General features: G+C 37.9%; 1 protein-coding gene and 1 long non-coding RNA gene across 3 annotated transcripts in view; one reads left to right on the top strand and one right to left on the bottom strand.

Annotated features, from left to right (window-relative positions):
• Positions 1-1920, bottom strand: part of ADD3 (adducin 3) — a 109919-nt gene extending 107999 nt beyond the window's left edge. The window contains exon 1 of one of the 2 annotated variants that reach the window (XM_039325170.1): positions 1796-1920. The gene's annotated coding sequence lies outside the window, so the exon portion shown is untranslated. The remainder of the gene's footprint in view (positions 1-1795) is intronic. The other variant, XM_039325172.1, reaches the window with a different exon arrangement.
• On the top strand, positions 350-18284 carry LOC120299890. Its single transcript, XR_005554495.1, has 3 exons — positions 350-487; positions 1775-1919; positions 18229-18284. It is a non-coding gene; the product is annotated as an uncharacterized LOC120299890 (long non-coding RNA).
• The last annotated feature ends 3 nt before the right edge of the window (positions 18285-18287 follow it).

Genomic DNA, 18287 nt, shown 5'->3' with positions numbered 1-18287 from the left:
GTCCCTTATTCGCTCATTTCGCCAGTTATGTGGAGCCCAGTTCCACGCCCTCTTTCGCCAAATACTCTCTGGTCTTCAGCTACATCGACCAGGGGCAGGGAAAATATGTTCGCACATCTTTAACGCGGGGTGGCTGTCGCAGATCGGGCATCTCTACGCCGAATGTTAACCCTCCAGAGGCAGAACGCGCGTTAAAAAAAACGGCCGTATGCTTTCGATCGTTCAACCACACGTGGCCCTGGCGGTCCATGTTCTCGCTCCGCTGATCTGATTTCGACTATAACAAAATGGCTAGAGTAATGGCGGGTTCACACATGCAGTTTGGTTCTTTTTTCTTTTTTTTTGCATTGCACTGCCTAGCGTGCACTCCGAAATTTGCCAGCGTGCATTACATCCTGCCCCAGTCCAGCAGGCGAGCACCGTGCCTGCAAAAAATCCCATTCCAAAGCAAAGGAATCCATAAAATGGATTTTTCCGTTTAGTCCCGGTAAGTATCTTAAGAACTCTTAATATTCACCACGCAGCTCTCCGCCTCTGTTCGATTCCCTTTTTCTTTCCGCAGTCATGTCTCAGTGCTGTTTAGTTCAATAACTAATGTTGCTTTCCTTTGATAGTCAACTATCCAAATGTGTATTAAAATCACTTTTTTCTAATCAAGTACTATGCATAATCTTAGTCTTCTCAATATCCGTTAAGTAATTTCAACAAATAGGTTTCAAAAGGGCAACTTAAGTATGTGGCTTGAAAAATCAGTTTGAGTTCATATTAACTTTTCACTGCTTAAATATAACAGTCCCTGCTTTCAAAAATCAAGCTTCCTTCAGATTAGCCAATCCTCATATCTGCAATCACCTGCTTCATCTATTCAAGCCACGCCAAAGGTGTTTACTCAAAAGTAAGGGTTACTCCCATGCATTCAGTGCAAAGGACTGTAGCCTTAAAAAACTACACCTATGCTGTAGAACCTAATTATACTCATGTTATTCAGCAGAAATTTCCACTTATTTCAATGCAACTTTGATGACCAGTATATACAGTATCTAATAGTAAGTTATGCTTATCTGAATGGGAATTACTTCCAAGTAAATATGTATAGTTTTGTGACATAATTATAAATTTGTGTTTAAAGTTCCACATTTCTCAGTATATCATAAGAGCTTTTTTTTCTCTATATTTTGAGACACACAGCTTCTATTTCCCAAGTTTTTCAGCATGTACACACTTAAGATGCTTTCCATTTCTTTCAAACTGCCTTTCTCCCAATCAGGCACACCCACATCATCTTCAAGTACAGTGTATTTATACATATATTTTCCTTCTCCAATATGTATTTTTTTTATAATTTATTTTTTTCCCGATGACTAAGGTGATTTTTAGAAAAATATCTCCACAATTGCAGTGTCATTCCCTCAACTCTGTCACATTAATTTATTGTCTTTATAGGCTTTTACATTCAGAACTAGTGTTACTGTTTTAGAATGTGGGGATTTTGCCAACTACATTATGGCAGCGGTGATTGAATCTCCCTGGAAAGGAAGAGGTTGCATATTTCTCCATCATTAAAAGGGAATACAGTTATAATTACTTCCTTCTTGCATGAAAGTTTGCATTAATTAACTACACAAAAGCACTCTTGAGGGCAGATAAAGGGGAGGTGTCTCTTACCATCAGACTATCAGGTAATTATCCAAGTCTGCAACCTTTACATAAAAACATGCAGCAGATAATGATTCTTGTTGAAGTAATCCTGCTTTTTTTTCCATTCTCATTTTAGAAACTGATAGAAATTCCTTACCAGCTTTCCCAGATTTCCTGTTCGGTGCCTTTTCTTTTTTGTAGGAGTGTTAAATCTCACAATGCTGCAGAGAGTGGAGAGAGAGAGAGAGACTGCAGCAGTTCTAAAGCCAAAGGACAGGAAAGTATGTTGCTTCCTAGAGAGGCTCTATATTGCCCCTATGTGCTGGAAGAAGTAAAAGGCATTTTTGCTAAAACTGATTGAGTCATTCCCACTGTTTCCTTCCACCTAGAGTCCAGAAAGGCTTATGAGAAGTATTGTATGGGCAGAATGGTATAATATTAAAATTAAAAAAAAGAAAAGTGAACTAGATCAAGGATATTGTATTTGATGTATGATTACTCAGACTTGAAGTGCCACTTCATTCAGGGAAAGTTATTTTCTAATAGTGTAGAACTCTGTCAGAACTGTACCTCAAAAACTGTTCAAGTCTGCATGAGATATTGTTACTCCTAATTAAATGTACAATAATCTAAACCAGTGGTTCTCAACCTGTGGGTCGCGATCCCATTTGGGATCGAATGACCATTTCACAGGGGTCGCCAAACAACACAGTCCGCCATTTTTTCCCCTTTTCCTTAGCTGTGCTACTCCCTTTTATTCTATTGGCTTTTGAAAGCCAATAGAATAGACTCTCTTGAATGGAGTCTAATTCTTTTGGCTTTCAAAAGCCAATAGGAATTGTCCAGGCTGTCTCTGCCCTGCTGAGCCCACCAAAAGTCCCATTCTGCAAACGGTGCTGCAAGTTGTCTGCAGCGAAGGCGAGCTGTCTTGAAGTTTCCACCCCTCCCTGCTGAGCAACTACTAAAAATGTAAGTAAAAGAGGGCCAGGGGGGGAGGTGGGAGGCCGACGGGCGCAGGGAGGGTTGCTGGCATGCAGGGGGCCCGGCGGGTGCCTTACCTCCCTTGAGCTGGGCCAGCTGGTGGCCCAGCCGGTGGTCAGCCTGCGCCGTCTCTGCCACTTGCCAGCTATGCCTTGGCTGGCGCAGGGGGCAGCACCACGCGTGCGCGGCGCTCCTGGGCAGGGAAAGTCCTTGACTTACGACCGGTTGGGTAGTCCTCAACTTACGACTGGTTGGGTAGTCCTCGACTTACGACCGATTGGGGGCTCGCGGCATTAAAAAGGTTGAGAACCAGTGATCTAAATAAACATGGCAGTACAGGCATAGGGAATACTGTAATATCAAATGCATATTTATTTGTATTTCACTATTACTATTTTACAAGTAACTCAAGATATGTATACGTATACAATATGTATATGTAGTTTTCACATATTTTTATATAGCAAGAGTACAAATACATAATTCGTGAATAGGACATAGTGCAAGACTTATGGGATCTAGATCAGTTACTGTATGTAGAAAGAAAGGAGGGGAATAATAAAGAAGCAAAAGTTATTTCATCCCACTCATTGCAAGATTTCCGTTACTTATTAATTATCAACTGCATATATCACTGAACTCCTAATCTTGTAGAAACAGGGATTCATCAACAAGTTTCTCCTGGGATATGGTCAGACGAATCAGTTTTACTTAGTTGAGGACCTTCAAGTACCTTGGTGTCAAAACTACATGGGGCCCTAAAGGTTACAAGCAGGATTTTAAATTGAACCCTGAGCCTAAAAGGTAGCCAATGCATAGGCCAGAGCATAGGTGCAATATGCCCATGTTGACAAACTCCAGATAATGTCCAGGTTTCTGTGTTCTTGATTATCTGAAACTTCAAAGACAGAATTTCCCAAACTGTAAAAATGTACTTCTCTTGGAGAGACACAGGCAGAGTCCAGAGGATGTGTAAGAACCTTTTAATTGTGCATTGTTACAATAAATCCATCTTCCCAAAATATAGTTCTAAGTGATATGTTTGTTTTGATGTTTGGAGTTTTAGGAGAGTTGTGTACATTAGGATTACCCTAAAGGGAATTTAAAAAGTTTAGAAACCCCTATTATAAGTGGTCCAAATAAATATGATTAGCGCATGAGTTACTGTTGAAAGAAGATCTCATTCTATTAGGGTGGTAACTGGTGACCAACTAGAGTTTGGTAAAGACTCTCCATCTGTCCAGAAATAGCTATGAGTCCAGGATGTCCAGGATGCTGCCCCATCAAAGATGAAACCAGAGCACTTAAAATAACCCATGTGAACAAACAGAAATTGTCTTGCAGGGATTCAACCTCAGTTTGTTTCATATCCAGATCCTGACAGCCTCCAGACACTGATATTAGATATCGATAGCATTTCCCATCTAATTGAAGCTGGCAGCGTGCAACTAGGTATCATCAGCAACCAACAGATGATCTCTCCCAGCACTTTCATGTATAGGTTAAAGAGCAGCAGAAGTGTACCAAACTCTGGCATAGCTTAATGGAATCACTGCCTGACTAATCTGTCCATCTGTGCCTACACTACTGGGAATTAACCACAAAACAGTGTCCTTAATTGGCAATGCCTGTTCAAAAAGATACCGGTCAGATCATTTCAAAGGCCACTGAAAGATCTAAAAGATGAGGGACATACTATCTCTATCCAAGTTCATTCACAAGAACCACCAATGCTATCCATTCCCTGTAAGAATGTGTAGAAAAAATAATTTTCTATTCAGCAGACAGCTGCAAATTAATCATAATGCTAAAATAAAAGGTATGTTCCTTAAAGTTATGCTATTTAAAATATTTATATTCGATTCCCACTTGAATAGACTTAAGTAATACAGACAGTGATTGCTAAGTTTGAGGAGTTTGTATGATGCAGCTAAACTTTCTTTTATAATACCATATTTATATAAATTAGCTTTATATTATTGAAACTATGCTTTCAAATAATAAATGATTAAATTTTCCCAGGTGTGATAAAATAGCATGTTTGGGAGCTTTATTTATTTGTTTGTTTATTACTACACCATTAATCCATTCATCTCGCTGAAGTGATTCTAGGCAGCGTTCAGTCATATATTTATGACATAAAACTTTAAAACAATAAATAAAACTACACATTTAAAATTCAGTTAAAATTTAATTAATCAAGATGGAAGGAAATGAGCAAAATGCACATGAGGAGGGACTTGAGTTTATCTAATCCATTAATCATATCCAAGATGCCAGTCCTTTATTAGAGCCTCAGGCCTGCTAGAGAGCCAGATCTTCAAGCCCTGTTGGAAGGCCAGAAGGTTGGATGTGGATCTGGCTGAGAGAGGATGTTCCAGAGGATGGGTGCCATGGCCAAAAAGGCTCTTTTGGGCTTCAACAGCCCTTGATTGAATTCCTTGATAGACATGCACCAAGCCTCTTCTGTTGGCATGGGTGGAAGGGGCCAATCCCATCAGGATGAGTTGGTTTCTCAGATACTTTGGACCTATAGGGCTTTAAAGATGATAACCAACAGCTTGAATTGGACCTGGAAGTAAACTGGAAATCAGTGCAGGGTTTGGAACAGCAATGTAACATGGGCCAGTCTAGATGCACCAAGAACTGCCCATGCAGCTACATTCTGCACCAGCTGAAACTTCTGGATACTCTTCAAAATTATGTTGCACTAGTGAGATTACACTCAGTTCCTGAGTGGAAAGAGTGCTGATCCAGGAAAGGGTGCAACTGGTACACAGGTTGTACAAAGGCACTCCTAGTCAACGACTGCCACCTGCTTATTGAGCAAGAGTCACGAGTGTAAGAGAACATCCAGATTGTGCATCAGGTCAATTTGGGATAGTGCAATCCCATCCCATTAACTAAACATGTTAAAAATCCCAGAATCCAGAGCTACATTCACCCAAAGCCACCCAGTCTCAACTATTATAATTTGTAAAGTGTAGCTTGTGATGTTACATATTGTAGAAAACTCAGCTAATTCTGATTAATTCTATCAACTATGCTGTATTTAAACAAACCATAGACTAGTGCAACATATGAACCCAACCATCTGAAGTTAATTCAAGTTGATTCTAGAAAATGTTTTATCTAGTCTCTCCATACCCTATATTATGTTCCTAAGGAAGGCCTTCTAGTGCAGTGGTTCTCAACCTTCCTAATGCCGCGACCCTTTAATACAGTTCCTCATGTTGTGACCCCCAACCATAAAATTATTTTCGTTGCTACTTCATAACTAATTTTGCTACTGTTATGAATCGTAATGTAAATATCTGATATGTAGGATGTATTTTCATTGTTACAAATTGAACATAATTAAAGCATAGTGATTAATCACAAAAACAATATGTAATTATATATTGTGAAATATTTATTTCTAATTACAAATAAATGAAATTTTGTCTTGAAGCATGGTGTAGTATGGGTAACAGTCTTAATATAACAACAGTAAACTACATTGCTATATTTTGCGACAGTATGAGTAAAAAGCCAACCCACAGGTTATATTTTAATAATTTTTTATTTTTCCAAACTCTCCCCCATATATATACTGTAATATTTATCAGATATTAACATACATTCCCTCCACACTCACATACAGATACTTTTAACAAAATGAAATAAATACATACACATAACTTTGGTGTTGCTCGCCCATTTCCCCTTTCACCGTATCCACACTTCTTCTTTACCTTCTTTCTCCCTTTCTTCTCTTCCCTACTTCCCTCTTCTTCCTCTCCTCTCCTTCACCACTCTCCTCCCCTTTCCTCTTCCTCCAACCTTCCTACTTCCTTCTCCCCTCCTTTACTCTTTTCTCTCTCCTCTCCTTTCTTCCCTCTCATCCCTCTTCAGATACAATTCAGGGGTAATGTCCGAGCACCTCCTCTCTCCAAATTTCCCTATCTGTATTATATACAATAAGATTAATACTTCTATTTATCTAACCTTCTCGGTATATACTTCTATAAACATTTATACAACCTCCAGTTATTCAATACTGTGTCGCCTGGGTCTCCCTCCTTATCTGCTCCTTCTTCTTCCATCTAAATTGATGTTAACTATCTTTTAACTGTATTCTCTTTTCAGCCAATCATAAAAAGTTCCCCAAATTTCATAGTAGTCTGACTCTGTCTTATCTTTAATTGTCATTGTTAGTCTATTCATTTCTGCACATTCCAGTATTTTTCCAATCACCTCTCCCTCTGGGGGGGCTTTCAGTGCTTTCCAATTTTGTTCAAACACAATCCTGGCTGCCGTAATTACATGAATAATTAAATTTTTTTTTTCTTTATTGTATTTCTCTGGTAGAATACCCAACAGCAATATTTCTGGTCTTAGTTCTATACAACGTATATATTCTTTTCTATCCATGTTCTAATTATATTCCAATAAGTTTTAGCTTCTACACACGTCCACCACATATGGTAGAAGGAACCTGGTATCTGATGACATTTCCAACATTTCATAGACCTGTCCTTAAACATTTTAGCTAATCTTTCAGGAGACATGTGCCATCTGTAAAACATTTTGTACATATTTTCTTTATACGCAGTTGCCATTGTCAATTTACAGTTTCTTTCCCATAATTGCTGCCATCTATCTAATTCAATTGTGTATCCAAAATTCCTTGTCAATTTTATCATTGTCTCTTTCACTTGTTCCTTCTCTAACTCCATATGTAGTAGATAACTGTACATTTTTTAATCCATTTTTCTTCCGTTCCTGTGAGTATTTCATCTAACTCTGTTGTCCCCAAATTAACAACATCTATTTTAACATCTTTTTCATATCTAGATTGTATTTGCATTCTCGTGTACCAATCCATCTTTATTCCTTGTTCCTCTAATTGTTGTTTGAAGCCAACCCTCTTTATTCCTTGTTCCTCTAATTGTTGTTTGAAGCCAACCCACAGGTTGAGAACTGCTGGTTTAATGCATCCAGCAGTAAACTAAAGCAGGGGAGTGGGCTGGCTTTGCATGGCATCTAATCCCCTCCCTGCAAAAGAAAAAAAAAAACGAAGCCTAAAATGATGGTCAATAACTTTAGTAAATAACACGAATAGAGTCAGCAGGTCAGTCCTGGACGGAGACCAACTGGGTTAATGTGAAAGACAGTTTTTACCAGGGAATCCTCAAGGATAAAGAGATTCTGCCTTAGGTATAGGTCTCCAGGTGGGATAGATTTGGCTGGGGGGGGGGGTGAAGAGGAAATTTCAACAAAAGCCTCCCAATCTTAAACCCTCAGATCTCTCCAAAGGGTTTTTTCCTGAAACTCACGAGATCGCTTCGGCAGCACATATACTAAAATTGGAACAATTCAGCGAAGATTAGTATGGCCCCTGCTCTTTTTCTCATTTTACATTCTCTTCCTGATGGAAAGAAACTATTTTCTAAAAAAAAGTAGGCTTGGTTTTTCTCTGCAGAAAAAGTAAGGCGGGGAGAACCTGGACTGGAAAAAACAAGGGGGATCGCACAGTCTGAATCTGGCAGAAGTCTGCATATGCTGCCTTCTTTTGATAACCCCCCTCCCCTCTTTTGCATATTGAGGGGCCTGGGGATAAATTCTATTAAAGCTGCCCAACAATGCGAGGAGCTGTCAATCAAAACCACCAGATCTGCCCCTTTTGTCTGCTTTCTGTAGATGTGTAACTAAGGGCAATGGCGTATAGTTGATCAGATTTTCTTTCTGCAAAGCTGTCCTAGGCTTCTAAATCTCTTTTTTTTCCCCTTCTTTCTTTGGAGCCTTTGAAAAGCATTTTGAGCAAATAAAACAAGTCGCTCTCCAACTTTTCTCCCCCACCTCCTGTTAGGGGGCATCAAATTCATCCGATCTTCTCCTCTTGAATATTATTTCTCTCGCGTTCCTAAACGGGCTCTTCCTATGATTTACTTCTTTCTCTTTTTTTAATATGCCATTTATTCGTTGATATTTGAAGGTAATAAATCCGGGAGGTTAAAAAGTTTGAGCAAACTATTAAGCCTTTGCCTATTTAATAAGGGATTGAAAAGCCCGGACACCCGACCCTCCGGGGCTTTTGCCTTGCCGGCTGCTTGAGCAGAAAAGCAGCCGAACTTCTCCGGTGGGTCTTTCCCTTCCTCCTAGGAACCCCCCCCAATCAGGTCTCCCCTCCCCTGACTCAGAAAAGCCGAAGAAGTGTAGAAAGATTCCGTCTGGGAAGGACTTTTTTTTTTTTTAATGCCCCAGCAACAACTATTGGCTTGAAGATCCCCCGGCTGCTATTTTTGAAAAGCCGAGAAGAGGGAAAGAAAAAAAAAAGACTAGCACTTTTTTTTTTTTGCACTAAACAAAGAGGGAGAGGGAAGGGGGAAAAGGAAATTCTCCCCAGCAGCTGGCTGGTCTGGCGGCAGTGCTGGTGGTGGAGCAAAGGGGAATCGGGACCCCGTGCAAAGCTCTCCAGCCTTCCTGGGCTTCAGTCTGGGGGTCCCTTTCCTTTGCAAGTTGCAAAGGAAAGGAGGGGAGGGGAAAAAAGTCAGGGTTTGGGAGGCCTTGCCTCTTTCAGCCCGGCTGGCTGGCTGGCATGGCTTACTGGTTGGGGCTTGCTGACTCTTCCTCTCCCGCCCCCCGCCGCCTTTGCTTTCGTGAGGTCGCCACCTTCGATTTGAGTGCTTTTCAAAAATCGGGCTCAAGCCGCGCCAATCGGTTCCTAAGGCCATCGGAAATATGTGTTTTCCATGGTCTTAGGCGACCCCTGTGAAAGGGTCATTCGACCCTCAAAGGGGTCGCGACCCACAGGTTGAGAACCGCTATTCTAGTGGAATGGCTTTAGAGGTACCTTTGAGTATCTGAAGGTATTTGCAAGAAGGAAAGGAAATCTTTCTTCCTGTGAACTTCCTTAAATCGTGTTAAGATCCAAGTTAGATTATTCAGTTACTAGATATCCTTTCAATCTAAATTGAATCTAAAATATTGTTTATTGTAAAAATTCATTTAAATATATTAGAATAATTTTCCTATTATATTGATTTAAATATTTCAAACTTTTAACTGGGCAATGTATATAAACAAGTGATTAAAACTTTTGTAATTTGTAATTAGGAACTAATCTTCCTTCAGTTAAAAAAATTGTTGATGAATATTCTATAGCTCACTGAAATTCAGTAGTTTCTGATTGGATATTAATTTGTTATACTTGTCACCTTCAATTTAAAATATTGAATGCCTTTTTTCAGATAAGCATTCTATGTAAAATACAATATGCAGCATATTTATGAACTTCTAGTTTCAATGGCAACAAAACACTATTTGCCTAAACTAGGCTAAACTCCCTAGTTTAGACTTCATTCCCAGGTAATTTCTGTGCTCTTGCATCTTAAGTGCTAACCAGATCAGACTTTACTTAGCCTTTTTTAAAAAAAGTTAGCCATTGGAAAGTTTTTAAAAAGAAATGTTGGATTGAATTAATGAATTGTGAAACTGAGAAGAATTCTGTATTTTTTCTTTTTCACTGAGGAAGAACACATATATAAAATTCTAACTTAGATTAGTTATTTCTCCTTTTTTTCTTTTGCATGGACTAAGGAGTGAGTTAGTTGGATTATTCCAGTAGAGTGAAAGTGACAGGTATATGGGAGTGACTTCACGATGCATTCCAATTGCTGCAACCATTTTAAGCAGTAGCTAAAGTAATGGAGAGGGACAATACTAGTAAGTAAAAACTTACTGCCTCTCTCCATCAGCCTAACCACTGTTGCAGCTTATAAACATGATTAGAGCGATTGAAAAAGATATTTGGTTGAAAATTAATAGGACAACAACCTTCACAGTTTTCAATAGGCTTTTTAATATATGATGAATGATGGTTTAGTAATCAAATAATCTCATTCTATTGCAACTATTCAGACAAAACACTATTTATGAACATATTGTATGCATGTATGCTAGAAATTATTTTGTTTTCTTTCTGTATGGAGTGGAGGTAAAATAATTTTTCAGGCTTGATGAGTAGGAATAGCCTGAGCAGGGTATTGACTGATTTATGTTATGCAAGTTACTATTAATTAAACTGGAGAGGGCACTGCCTGGCTCATTGTATTCTCTGCATAGTAATCCAAGGTCAGAAGGACTGAAGATGATTGGTAAGTCTGCTTCAAATAGCTTTGAAGGAACTGAAGAATAAGGATAGGCCTATGTGTTAGTGTAAGTTTAAGTGTCTTACTATAAGTTTCTATATGTCTTTTGGGCACCAGGTATTTGGAGCAAGTCCCTTGATCAATAGATTTCCTTAATAGAGTTCCCTTAAGTGAGATATGTGTGTATACAGCTGAGGTAGAGAAATAGTTTCTAACTTACATCTAAATATAATACACAATTCTCATGTGTGTTAATTCCTACATTGTTCTACTTATTCTTCCCTTACCATAATTTTAGATAGGCAGTGATTCAGAGAGTTATAAGAGAGAGTTATAGAGAGAGAATCTGCTCTCCACATCCAAAGAAATGGGTTCTACCGGTTGAACATTTGAGCTACAAACAGCTGATTATTAAGCTTATTCTGAAAAAGAAAATGCCTTGCATATTGTCTGAGAATAGTTTTTCTTTGTCTCTCTTCTTGATTTGGGAAAAGTAATGATAACTGTTAGTTTTTTAGCAGGCTTGTGAATGGAAGATAGTTCCTTAGTATTTCTTTCAAGTTGTACTTGCTATATTCCTTTCCTGTATTTAACATGTCTTGTATATGTAGGTCCTCTGAAGTGTACTCCATAGGAGAGTACAGTAATACCTGAGGAGGAATTACTTTAGAAGGCCTTGTGTCTATCACTCAATGATTAGTTCATTTGTTTGGTGAAGTCCCAACCAAACTATATTAGGGTTTGATTAGAGATATGAACCTAATCTTTGAGCTCTATTGCTGTTTAATAAAACAGAGTTATAAATGATTATTCAGAAATAAATCCCAAGGTTTAGCGTTAGGAGAGAAGAAGACTGCTGCTTAAGATTTCATCATGGCTAAGTGAAACTTCTTTTTGTATAATGGAACATACAGATAAAAACTTTTGAAAGGAGCAGGAGGTAACTCAATAGGAACATGCTATGTGTGAAAAGTAAAGTATCCTACTGCTTGGGAAAATCTTCACAAGCCTTTCCTAAATGCTGGTTCCTTTTCATGGAAAGGAAAAAAAAAAAGTACTCAAAGTACTGGAGCAGCAGGCTTTACTTGTTGAGTGCAATTTCTTTCTGTGAACCTGCTATAAAACATCAGCTCCTTCACATTTTAAGAAATAAATCTTATCTGCCTACCAGCTCTTGGGTAAAGTAGAGATTGGGGACAGATTTATTCTGAATGTTTTGTCTATTCTATTAAGCAATTTCATGACCATATCTTATCTGTAAATATTAGTCATTTTTTGGTAATGCCTTAGTCAGTTTCACAATGCCAGATGAAAAACACCTGGCTTGATTTCTCCTACTTATACAAATAGCATGTGTGTTCCTTTACCATTGTCCCATAAGTTAATCTGTTTGTACCACAGTTTTGAAACACAGTGTTTTGCCGTTACAATTTTCTAAATACCTATCACAATAATTGTGGAGACAATATATAAGAATATATTGAGAATAAGTTACAAGATTATGGTCTTCTGTGAACAAAAAGCTTAAGATTCCATCATGGCCAGACAGCTAAGTAAAATATCTTTGAGACAGTGAGAGATTTTACTAAAAGAAAAGCCTTCAGTGTCAGAAAGACTGACAGTTTATTGATTGGTTCCTAGAGCAGTGTTTCTCAACCTTGACAATTTTAAGGCATGTGGACTTCAACTCCCAGAATTCCACAGCCAGCATTGCTGGCTGTGGAATTCTGGGAATTGAAGTCCACATGCCTTAAAATTGTCAAGGTTGAGAAACACTGCCCTAGAGTAACGATGTAACTGATAAGATGCAATACTGGTATAGTTCTGTTCCCCATCTCTATTTCCCTGCATTCTGATTTGCTTCTTTCACCTGTATTCTTAATTCCATCTCTCTCTTTTTATAGAAAAGGAAATCAACTGTGGCAAAGGCTAGCAATATATCCCATAAATTCAAGGTTAGAAGATTAGGATCCTAAGTAACTCTGAGGTTAAGGAGTTGAGGCTGGAAGAAAACAGTAGCAGAATGGATCATCAGTAGCTCAGAACTTCCTGTGCACCAGAATCATTCTAATACAGGGCTGTCAAACTCATGTGTTGTGACATATCATGACTTTTTTACCACTGCCAGCAATGGGATGGGTGTGGTTTCGCTATGATGCATCCAACCTGCGGGCCGTCAGTTTGACACCCACGTTCTAATATAAGTGCATGGAAGAATTTCAGGGTACCTTCTGACCAAAGTTTTCTAAAAGTCAGTAATATAGATCATTAATACTTTGAGCATGAAATCATCTTATAAGCTTTAAAACTGTTGTATGCATCATCCCTATAGAACAAATGGTTTCCTTTATAGTGCAGAATAGAGGAGATGACTTTCCATCTTTGCTCTCCTATTTTTATGTACATAAAAGGGTTAAGGTTGGGATGACCAGAGACCACTCTCTTTGGTACCTCCATGCTAATTATTTGCAGTATTGTTTCTGGTAGCTCTGGAAAGTTCTCTGATTTTGTTATATAATGATATATAGATAATGTAGATTGTTATTGTTAAATCCTATACCCTTTTATCTCTCCTCTGACATTTATGTCTCTCTCTCTACTTTTGCCTGCCTTTTGTTTCATTTTGCCAGTTAACCGTTTTGATGTTTGCTGATGTTTAATAAATAAATATCAAGTTATATTTTTGCTATTTGAACTAAGTGGCATGCATGTTTGCACTGGTCTGCACATACAGATTGACTGGGAGTGTATTGAGTGCAAAGTAATCTGGAAAGTCCCCATAGTAATTTTCTGACAGAAATAGCTTAATACATTTACATCTCCAACTTTTGACAAAAATGGAAATATTCCACCCGCTTTCCTATTTTTTCATCATCATAAATCCTCCATAAAGGTTAAGTGTAGTCTTAGCCACCAAAATGTGCCCATTACTAAGCTACACTGCAATGATTAAAGATCTTCCCTTCTTTGTATTCTAATCATTTTCTTGTGAGCTGGAAAAGCATCTGCTACATATTTGAAATGTAAAGATGTCAATATGCAATTGAAAAAGCAGGACTCAACTGGTGTAATGTTGAGTCTTTTTCAGCTTTATCAGGGTTTAGTTTGCAATTTATTTGCAAGTACAATAATACAATCCTGTTGAGATTGTACTATCCATTTTCCACAGGAGAAATGCAGGCAGCAAAAACGATTGAAAATAAAGCTCTGGGATGCTGAAAATAATAAAGCATATACCATTCTTTATGTAGTACAATTATTCTCCAAATAGTATTACATTTTATATTTTGCCAGAAAAACTAGTTCTCATTTCCTGCTAGCCCCCTTAGGATAGGAAAGAACATCCTGTTCTTTAAATATATATATATATATATATATATATATATATATATATATATATATATATATGTTGAATAACAGCTACCGAGGAGGGGGGGAGTTGTATCAATCTGAGAGGATATGAAAAGAAAAGGCAATTCTAATCATGGATTTGAATTACATAAATGTAATAAGAACAAAATAGATCTCTTTGAATTTGTTTATAACCTATCACAGATGCTTAGTAAGGAGTTCATATGAGTTCAGCAATGAAAACAGTCCGGTGTTATCTCTGGTAGTGAAGGAAGACAACACCCACAGTGTAGGGTGTGTTTTATACAATATTTCATCTGGAGATTTAATGAGTGAAAAATGCAATTATAGTATGAAAACGAAGCATAAGCTGTAGTGAAATACTAGGATGGCTAATCAAATTCTAATTTTGTAAGTTCCTAGAACAATGGTTCTTAAAATGTTTGATTTTAAGATTTGATTCCCTCTTTACGAGGCTCAAATAATGTCATTACCCTACAAAAATGCAGACTCTGTTGTTCTACGTTAGCATTTTAGCAGTGGTAGTCCCAAACTGTATCTCAATTCACAAACAAGGAATTACAATGTGCTCCATTACCCCAAGGATATACCCAAATTATTTCCAGTTTAAGAACTATTGTTTTAGAGAGAGTGTTGAAGAACCAGTTCTCGGATTTTCCATGTTTACAAAAAAAAAAAAAAGGTAGGGGAGGATAAATTGTTCAAGCTTCCCATAAAAAGTCAATCTAACTAAACAGAATAATGAATTTGGAATTAATTTTGCCATGTATGTATAGGAGGAAAAAATGATATGGGTATATCAGAAGCTTTTAGATAATGTATTCACTGTTGTAGCTAGTACAGAAGATGGGAGGCGTTTAGCTGTTGGGAAAATGCACTTTTAGGATTGCTTGTTGGGACTCCACTTTCTGAAACAAATAGTTATGTTACAATAAATGTGAGATAAAGAATAGGTGAAACTTTTAGTAGCAGCAATTGCAATTATAAAATTTAATTTCAAATTGTAAGAACTAGAAATATAACTCTGGAACAGAAACTTGATTACTTGTATGAACTATCTAGTACTGTGGTAGGCAACCTTGGCTCTTTTATGACTCACGGACTTCAACTCCCAGAATTCCTGAGCCAGCATGGCTGAGCTTGGAAACTCTTCCTTTCCCCTCAGCATGGCTGGCTCGGAATTCTGGGAGTTGAAGTCCACGAGTCATAAAAGAGCCAAGGTTGCCTACCCCTGATCTAGTACCTTAAATCGACTAATTTATTAGCCAGATTGAACAATTCCATCCTTATTGTTCAGATTTGCCACTTACTAAGTAAAACTTAGCTGGCATTTTCCACCAATTTTCCTGCATCTTAAACCTACAATATTGTTTTTGTACTTAACAATTATCAGGATGAAGTTGTTCTCCCATCCTCCCCCCTCCTCAAAATCAGTGAGTTTTCTTTCCAGTACTCAGATCATCCCTCAAATATAAAAAAATTACTACATTTCAGATAAATGTAGAATTCTGTATAAAACATTCTTTTAAATGAATGGATTTGTTTCTGCTAATTCTCCTCCCCCTCCCCAATGCATCATTTGACATTAAAAACACAAAATTATAATATTAGCAAAATATGAAGCCAATCATTTGATACTAGGTTACAGACTCTGTTTTGTCTTATAATACTTCACCTTATTTTCACTCCAAAGTCTATCAGTGCTACCTTTAGTTCACTACTTCTCTGAGCACACATTTCTTTCAACCAGTATGTGACTGTACTGTCATGCGCCATCTGTGGTATTCATTTCAGGTCTAGCTTTCTGTGCATTGCCTTGGCAACAAGATTTTACAGCAAGGCACCAGCTTTGAACTTGTCCAGGTCTCTAACAATGTGCATCCAGCAAGTTTTACTCACTAAAACATATCAGGTTACTGTGACAACTGTTCACAATATACAATATAATCTCACCTCCTTTGCTTTCTATGCTGTATCTTTTATTGTTAGCTTTGAGATGATCTCAAGCTGCAGAATGTCAGTTCTTGGTTCATTAATCTTTTCTAAATGAGATCAGTCTTAAATAGTGAAATGCCTAAAGAATTTGAAAGGAGATAACTACATTGTGTGGTCATAAGTTCAGCTTATGGGAAGAGAAAGTTCTCTCCAGAGAAATGGGAAGAACCAGAGCTAAAAGAATATATATTTTGGAATCTAATAATGGAATGTGGTATTTTATATTTTTGATAGCATACTTTTCATTCAGCATATGCATTCAAGGCATTTAAAAACCTTTACATCTTGAATGTACATCAGTGTTGGTTTTTCATTGGATTGTTAATGGATTAGCAATTGAAATCTGCTAATACAGAAAGAAAAACAGTAGTTTCTTTCCTTAATTTGGATTTGAAAGTTATTATTTCTAGTTGCCTTAATGAATTGTGTATATTAGACAAAATATCTAGGTTTTCCAGTCAAAATGCTTACTTTTAAACCCCTTTCTCCAATGTAAACATACTTTTACTAACTTAACATCTGTCACTTTCTCCTCTTTATCTCTTCTGTAATTAAGACAAGTCAGGAGTTACTCAAAATACTTTATACAAAAGTTCCTCAATGTATCTAAAGCAGGGGTGTCAAACTTCCGGCCCACGGGCTGGATGCGTCATGCAGAAGCCATGCCCACCCCATTGCCAGCAATGGCAAAACTGTCCCAATACGTTGTGCGACATCAGATGACATCACGAGTTTGACATGTCTGATCTAAAATATTAAATATGAAAAAGATTCAATCCTGAGATATAGCATTAGCTTAACTTTATGAATGAACCTAAATCTTTAGATCAGCGGTTCTCAACCTATGGGTTGTGACCCCATTTGGGGTCGATCGACCATTTCACGGGGGTCACCAAGCAAGGCTGTCCGCCATTTTTTCCCCTTTTCTGGCGGGTGCCTTACCTCCCTTGGGTTGGGCCAGCTGGTGGCCCAGCCAGTGGTCGGCTTGCTCCATCTCTGCCGCTTGCCAGCTATGCCTCGGCCGGCGCAGGGGGCGGCACCATGCATGCACGGCGTTCCCAGGCAGGAAAAGTCCTCGACTTAGGACCGGTTGGGTAGTCCTCAACTTACGACCAGTTTAGTCCTCGACTTACGACCGGTTGGGGGGGGTCGCAGCATTAAAAAGGTTGAGAACCACTGCTTTAGATCCATGACTAATGGATAGTAAAATCTCTATGTTAGTTTGTACCTGCTGTAATTTTTTTTTATTTTTTGTTTATTTTCCTAGAAAATAAATAAAATGCATTCTATAAGTGACCCAAAGAATTTGTGATGAATAGTTTTAAAAAATAATATTTATTTATTTATTTAGGAACTACAAAAGGAATTGAGGAATACCAGGAAACACATTTTGAAAACAAATTGCATGCTTTTAGCATACTGCACTGTTTCTCAGCCCCAGCAAGCTTAAGCTGTATGGACTTCAACTCTAGCCAGCATGCTGGGTTGCTCTCTGTGATGCTTCCTTGTAGATTATTCCATTCCATCCCATTCTTTGTATTGTATTCTCTCTCCATCACCAAAGTTTCTGATTGACTACCAGAATTCTGTGTAAATGGGCTAGTGACCGCTTTCTTGGGCTGTTTGTAGTAGGGTTTTTCTTGCCCTATTTTTCTGCAAACTTTAGATTTCCCAAATTTTCTGATAATCTTTTCTTATGTAAGGATAGTGGGATTTTTTGGATATTTAAGAACTGGTATTCATTCCAAATAACACCACTAGATTATGATTACAGTTCAGAATAAGATGTACATTTCTACCTGCATTAGAAGTACATAGAACACATGCAGAAGTCCTGTTTACTTTAGCACAGTGAATAGCCCAAACTTCTTAACTATGTCTCTATTGCATAATTTTTATGGATAAAATTTTATTGATTTAAATTTAGAATGCTGCTCAACTCCAGAGGACTCGTTAGCACATAATTTTTTTAAAAAATAGAGAGCAAAATAATGAAGAAAACACAATGTATGTCTGAAAGAAAACATTCAAGTAATATAAAATCCTGAATGGAGTTTGCCCACCCACCATAGTCCAAGACTTAAGAAATGTGCATCTTTCTTTCTCCTAGGCAGGGATGTCAAACTGCTGGCTGGTTTCATCATACTGAAGCCCACCCCATTGTTGGCA

The sequence above is a fragment of the Crotalus tigris genome, unplaced genomic scaffold (assembly GCF_016545835.1).
Source record: "Crotalus tigris isolate CLP2741 ecotype Arizona unplaced genomic scaffold, ASM1654583v1 scf7180000024319.607755, whole genome shotgun sequence".
NCBI lineage: Eukaryota > Metazoa > Chordata > Lepidosauria > Squamata > Viperidae > Crotalus > Crotalus tigris.
The sequence above is the reverse complement of the archived record's forward strand: the minus strand, read 5'-3'. Positions and strand labels throughout refer to the sequence as shown.